Below are 7,949 nucleotides of genomic sequence, written 5' to 3'. Positions count from 1 at the left end.
TTAAAGCCCAGCCAGTGCCAAGGTTTTAGTGCAAATTCTTCAAGACTTTCAAAGAAGAGCTAGTAGCAATACTCTTCAAGTTATTTCACAACATAGAAACAGAAGAAACACTTGCCAAATTCATTTTATGGGGCCACAGTCACCCTGATACCCAAAACACACAAAGACTCAACAACAAAAGAGCATTAGAGACCAATTTCCCTTATGAATATTGATGCAAAAATACTCAATAAAATACATACAAATTGAATCCAAGAACACATCAAAAATATCATCCATTATAATCAAGTAGGCTTTATCTCAGGGATGCAGGGTGGTTCAATATACAAAAAATCCATTAATGTAATGTACTATTATAAACAAACTGAAAAAAGGTCCTCTGCCAAAGAAGCATTTGACAAAATGCAAACACTCCTTCATGATAAAAATCTTGGAGAGACCAGAGATACAAGGACATACTTAAATATAACAAAGGACATTTATAGTAAGCTTATAGCCAGCGTCAACTTAAAAGGAGAGAAATTCAAACAAATTTCTCTCAATTCCTGAACATGACAAGATCGTCAATTTTCTCCATATGTATTCAATATAGTACTTGAAGTTCTAGGTAGAGCAGTAAGATAACTAAAGAAGAACAAGGGGATACAAATCAGAAAGGAAGAAATCAAAGAATCATTATTTGTAGATGATATGATAGTATACATAAACAATTCCAAAAATTCTACCAAGGGACTCCTACAACTGATAAAAACTTTCAGTGAAGTGGCTGGATACAAGATTAACTAAAGGCGGTAGTGGCGCACGCCTTTAATCCCAGCACTTGGGAGGCAGAGGCAGGTGGATTTCTGAGTTCGAGGCCAGCCTGGTCTACAGAGTGAGTTCCAGGACAGCCAGGGCTACACAGAGAAACACTGTCTCGAAAAACCAAAAAAAATAAATAAATAAATAAATAAATAAATAAATAAAAAAAATCAGTAGCCATCTTCTATACAAACAATAAATTGGCTGAGAAGGAAGTTGGGGAAACAACACTCTAAGATAGCCACAAATAATGTAAAATATCTTGGTGTAACTCTAACCAAGTGTACTGGCTGGTTTTGTGTGTCAACTTGACACAGGCTGGAGTTATCACAGAGAAGGGAGCTTCAGTTGGGGAAGTGCCTCCATGAGATCCAGCTGTGGGGCATTTTCTCAATTACTGATCAAGAGTGTAGGGCCCCTTGTGGGTGGAGCCATCCCTGGGCTGGAAGTCTTGGGTTCTATAAGAGAGCAGGCTGAGCAAGCCAGGGGAAGCAAGCCAGTAAGGAACATCCCTCCATGGCCTCTGCGTCAGCTCCTGCTTCCTGACCTGCTTGAGTTCCAGTCCTGACTTCCTTTGGTGATCAACAACAATGTAGAAGTAAGCTGAATAAACCCTTTCCTCCTCGACTTGCTTCATGGTCATGATATTTGTGCAGGAATAGAAACCCTGACTAAGACACCAAGCAAGTGAATAAACTGTATGACAAGCACTTCAAGCATTTGTAAAAATAAACTGAAGAAGATCTCAGAAGATGGAAAGATCTCAAATGCTCATGGATCAGTAGGATTGGTGATCTTACCAAAAACAATTTACAGATTCAATGAAATCTCCATAAAAATTCCAATACAGTATTTTACAGACCTTGAAAGAACAATACTCACTTTATACAGAAAAACAAAATAAAACAAAACAAAAAAAACAGGGTAGCTAAAACAGTCCCATATAATATTATAAAGAACTTTCAGAGGTGTCACCATCCCTGATTTCAAGCTATACTACAGAGCAACAGTAACACAAACCACTTGGTACTGGTACAGAAACAGACAGGTTGATTAATGGAATCCAATTGAAAACCTAGACATAAATCCACACATAATGTGAACATCTGGTTTTTTGTAAAGAAGCAAAAAATGCACACAGGAAAAAAGTCAGCATCTTCAAAAAATATGGTGCTGGTCAAACTGGATGTCTGCATGTGGAAGAATGGAAATTCATCTATTTTTATCTCCTTGTATAAAGCTCCAGTCCAGGTGGATCAAAGACCTCAACATAAAACCCGAACTGACAGAAGAGAAAATGGGGGAATAACCTTGAATACATTGGTACGGAGACAACTTCCTGAACAGAACACCAATACTGCAGGTACTGAGATCAACAATTGATAAATGCAACCTCATGAAACTGAAAAGCTCTTTAAGGCAAAGGATACTGTCATTAGAACAAAATGGCAGACTGCAGAATGGGAAAAGATGTTCACCAACTCCACAGTGGACAGAGGACTAATATCTAGAATATATAAAGAACTCAAAGAACTAGACAACAACAAACCAAATAATCCATTAAAAATGGAGTACAAAATTCTCAGCAGAGGAATCTCAAATAGCTGAGAAGCACTTAAAGAAATGTTCAATATCCTTAGCTATCTGGGAAATGCAAATTAAAACTACTTGAGATTCCAGCTTTATACCTATCAGAATGACAAAGTTCAAACACTCAGTAACATTTCATGCTGTTGGGGATGTGAAGCAAGAATACTCCTCCATTGCTAGGGCAAGCTCAAACTTGTACAACCAGTTTGGAAATCAATAGGCAGTTTCTCAGAAAATTGGGACTGACCTAGGCCCTCTCTCTGCATATATGTGATCCTTGTTGTGTAGTTGGTCTCTTTGTGGGACTCCTAACAGTGGGAGCAGGGCTGTCTTTTAACTCTTGCCTGCCTAACCTGACCTTGGGAGCCTTTCCTCCTACTGGGTTGTCTCATTCACCATTAATATGCAAGGAGGTGCCTAGCCTTATTGCAACTTGATATGCCATGTTTAGTTGACATTCCTAGGAAGCTTGCCCTTTTCTGAAGAGAAACAGAAGAGGAGTGCAGCTGCGGGACAGGGGAGGGAGTAGAGGGGATAAGTAAGAGAAGCTGTGGTCTGTATGTGATATGTGAGAGAAGAGTCAATTTAAAATATGCTAATAAAACATTTTAAACAGGGAGGCAGGGAATGAGGAAGAGTGAGAAATAGCTGAAGAGGGGCTGGGGAGAGAGATTTGTTGGAAGTATGGACCAGGTTTGCAGGAAGTAGGAGATGAGAGTGTGCACTAAGCAACGAATAACATGTGAGGTGGCAAAAAGATAATAATAAAAGTTATTTTTTCCAAAAAAGAGAACAAATTTATTTGTATGTACAAAAACTGCTCTATGATTTTCAGAGCACATATACCATTTTGCTTTCCTGTCAGCAATTTGGGAGACAGAATTGCAGCTTTGGTTGGCTTTGTTCTTTTGTCAATTCTATTTCTCTGCAATGTTGATGATGATATGCTCCTTCATAGTCTTAATCTTTCAGTGTGAACCTTGTGACTGATATATGTTTTAGGTTTTGAATGATGAACAATAGTTTGTTCTGTAACGAAGGATTCACTTATTTTAGTGACCCTGGAAAATTCATACTTACAACTTAGGTCATGTTGTCCATACTCTCTTTAATTTCTATTTCTAGAATGTTACCAAGGGTACCATTTCATGCTTTTTAATGTATCTCTTTACATTTTATTAGCATTTTCATATCTTTGTCTCTTTCTGCCACATCCAAGAAAATTCCCCATGACATGTATTCCAAGTCACCAAGTCTCTCTTTAAATGTGTGTGATTCTTTAAATCTTCTTTTGCTATTTCTGGAAGCCATTCAGTTATTCATTCATCAGTCATTCCCCATCTTCCTTGGTGGTAGTATATTGTCTTTTACTCAAATTCTCATTATTTCTCTACTTAAACAGTATTGTTAACATTTATCTGCAGTCTTTATTTCTATATCAATCCCAGATTTGCTCCACTTGCTTGCTTTCTCATATCTATTGTGCTTTTGCCTAGAAGATAAAATAAAAGACATCTTTATTTAAAAGAGGAATGCATGAAAATACTAAGTAAAGTAAAAGGTAATTTGGTAACAGGGAAGCATTGAAGAGATGAGTTTGCCAGCCACTGCTCTACCATTTCTCTAATGGAGCCTGCCAGGAGGTATAATCACTTTGTAATTATATATCCTAAACCATGTTATTTCTGTTTTGTTTTTGTCTTTGAGATTATGCCAGAGCTAACAGAGCACAGGAAATGGAAAACTTACATATGTTAATTTTCTGTATAAATATTCTTTAAATACTTTCTGCAGGGGAGGGGCATGTTGCTAGGGACTGATCCCAGGGCTTTGACCATGCTGTGCTGTACCACTGGGCTACATATCCAGCTCAATTTATTTAGCTTTAAGATATTTTATAAAGTTGTGTGTGTGTGTGTGTGTGTGTGTGTGTGCGCGCGCGCACACATGTGTGTGCATGTGTGTTTGTATGCCTGGGTTATGTACATGTAAGTATGGGTACTTCCAGAGGCCAGAAGAGGGTAGGTATTGGGTCCATTGGTCCTATAGTTACATGGGGTTGTGAGCCACCCAGCACGGGTTCTCTGCAAGTGCAACAGGTGCTCTTAATCATTGAGCCATCTTTCCAGCTCACCATCTCTTTAGTTTTAACATGTTTGCAATATTTAAAAATAAATTGGCATTTATTGAGTGTCTATTGTGTGCCTGCTTCAGTGCTAGGTCATTTACATGTAATTTTTGTGTAATCTTCATGACTACTTTTTAGATTAAAACCCTACAATTCAGGGTTACAAGATGGCTCAGCAAGTAAAGGCATTTGCTGCTAAACTTTATGACCTACATTCAATCCCCAGGACCTACATGGTGGAAGTTAAGAATTAACTCCACTGGCCGGGTGGTGGTGGCGCATGCCTTTAATCCCAGCACTTGGGTGGCAGAGGCAGTCGGATTTCTGAGTTCGAGGCCAGCCTGGTCTACAGAGTGAGTACCAGGACAGCCAAGGCTACACAGAGAAACTCTGTCTCGAAAAACAAAACAAAACAAAACAAAAAAGAATTAACTCTACAAGCTGTTCTCTGTTGTCTACACATGTCCCCACAGAAAATAAACATGTAAATGTAAACCTTTGTTTGAACCGTAGAACACATAGCACTGCTTTCCAAAGATCATAGCAACAGAGCTGGTATTTGAAAACTAGGCCTTTTTCTAAACTTTGTTGTTGTTGCTGTTGTTGTTGTTTTGGTCAAGTCAAAACTTTGACTTTGGTAAGAAATAGCACCAGTAAACAGAGCTACTTTGACAGGTTTGTTCTCCAGTTGGTATCTATTATAACTTCCAGTGAGAGAATTAATTTCAAGGTTTATAGTCTTTTGTACATGGCTTACTCCTAAATATTATCTCTTCAGTTCTAATGCTGCCTTGGAGGCAGGGGAAGGAAATACTAAGTTCAGTTTTTCCTATGCTGGCACTCAACAAACAACACAGAAGACTTCTGACATCACATATGTAGCAAATTTTCCTGTACATCAAGTATTTAAGAACTCTTCAGTCATCTATGTTAGATCACATATACTTAAGTGTTCTATCCCCAAAATTGCCCTCCACTTTAGCTGCTAGTCACAGAACCCTGACTGTATTATCACTTATGTTTCTGACCTGTGGGCTGCTATCAGGGCTCCCACAACCCCTTCAGTGGGTGCCATTATTGTGCTAAAGTGGCTGACAGAACTCAGGGAAATGCTTAGCTTACTGGTTCACTATAGAAGATATTACAAAAGGTGCAGAGGAACTCAGAAGAAGTGAACCATAGAGCTCCCTCTTGATTACACTATTCTCTAGGCGCCTCCATGTATTCAGTTGTCTAGTAGTTTCTGGAACCCTGTCCTTTGGAGTTTATGGAGGCTTCACTACTTAGGTACTGGGAACTGAGACCTGGTGGAGCTAGATCAATGCTGTACCACTGAGCTATATCTCCAGTTCTACTTCTTTAAACAAATTCAAATGACTAGTTTTATTATGGGTGATTGGTGATCAATTCAAATCTTAGCTCTGCTACCCAAATCGGACGCTACTGGGTAAGCTCAAAGTCCCAATCCTCTGATCCTGCCATGATCTTTCTGGTGACCAGTGCTCATTCTGAAGCTACTTAGGAACTTCCATCCAGGAAACAACATGAACCTGAAAAGGATATTATTGCCTGAGAGACTGCCAGGAGTTTAGGAGATTTATGCCTGGAAAAATATTACAATGGCACACTTTTAAGTCCCCTTGAATATTAATATGAAGGACATGGAACTGGTTGTTGTTAAAAAGCAAAGATAATAAAAGGCCCCATAGTTCCTAGTATATGGCTACTCAGTACATTTATGTACATTTTATTTAGTATTACAACATAGCCATTATTAACATTTACCACTGAACATTCACAATCATTGTTTAACATTATTGCAGCAATAATAATTCTATGTACTATTTTTATATAATATGGTGTAGAGATACACATGCAAGCTGAACCTCATACACATAAAATATAAATAAATAAATCTTAGAAAAGGTAAAGTTCAAGGTCATCACTGACTACATAGCAAGTTTAAGGCCACCCCGGGCTAAATAATTGTCTTGGAAACTAGAAGAACATTCATACAGAAACAGTGAATAACTCATATTTGTAGCAACCTAGTTTAGAAATAGGCCATTATCATTACCATTGGATTTCTATTATTTTCCTTCCAACTATGTCCTTTATAATTTATTTCTAGTTGTCATGTCTTTCTTTTCTTAGTAATTTGTATACCTAAACAACATATTGTTTCTTTTGCATGTTTTTGAAATTTACGTAAATGTGTCTTCTACAACTTGCCTTTTGACTCTCCATTTTATATCCCTTTTAGAATTGTCACGGGAATGACACTGAGAATTGATATCTTAATGACTTTTCGTGTTCCATTATTTAGGTGTTACTTATATTTTGATATGGTTTATCATTTTTCTCCTAAGTATTCTGCCCATCTTTTTGCTAGATTTAGTCTGAGATATAAATTATTTTGATGTTATTGTAAATGGGTTTTTGAAAAATTAGTTTTCTAGCAATTTATCATTGCTAGACAGAAATGCAATTGATTTTTCCACCTCTGAACAAAACCATTTCTCTAAAAGGTTGAGAAAAAAAGAAAATAAAACACTGGTTTTCAGATGTATACAAACTGAAGTGATCTTGCTTAGGAAAGAGGAATTCAGATTTCAGAACAGTGGTATTGGGAAAAGTAGAAGTGAGACCAAGGAGACACACAAAGAGGGTGTTAATAATGTACGTAGTATTTTATTTCATTTTGAAGCAAATTTGATAACATTAACATAGCAAGTGTATGAGTGATTGTGTTATTATTTTTTGTGGGTTTGGGAAACAGGCCATAATTTTGAAAGTAAAATACACAGTATTTACTGTGTGCTGAAGATAAATCACTTTTACAGTGAATATCCCCAGAATCCATTATTGCTAAATTGGATACTGTAAAGTGGTGTCTGCATGCCAAATCTAAACTTCAGACAGAATTATTCCTTGTGCTCCATAGTTTTAAAAATGGATAAGCGAATGCCAATGATTTAGCTTTCAAATGTGGATTGTTAAAGTCTTTTAAAAGATTAGAAAGTCTAATCTTTTAGAGTTCTTGGGCTTGGAAGATTGCTCAGAGGTTGAATGTTTGTTTAACTTAAGTGACCTCCTAGGTTTGGTTGCCAACACTGCAATAAAAACAAAAAGAAAATCTGACAGTGGCAGACTGCTGTGAGTGGACTTCTAGGTGATAATAGTTCATTAGACAGACATATGCAATAGTCACCTGCTTGCTTTTGCACTGCTTATTATAATAACAACTTTCAAAGATTTTCAAAGATAGAGGAAAATAAGCCCCTAGCTAACAATCAGGGACACTCAGCAATTATAGATTCATGATCAGGGTCTTTCTTGCATTTGTAAGATTTTGATGAGATTATTTTTATCTATTCATTTATTTATTAAGTGCTAGAGAAGGAACCCAGGACCCTGATGACACTAAGCA

This window comes from Mastomys coucha, chromosome X, assembly GCF_008632895.1.
Source record: "Mastomys coucha isolate ucsf_1 chromosome X, UCSF_Mcou_1, whole genome shotgun sequence".
NCBI lineage: Eukaryota > Metazoa > Chordata > Mammalia > Rodentia > Muridae > Mastomys > Mastomys coucha.
This window is presented reverse-complemented; position numbering follows the sequence as displayed.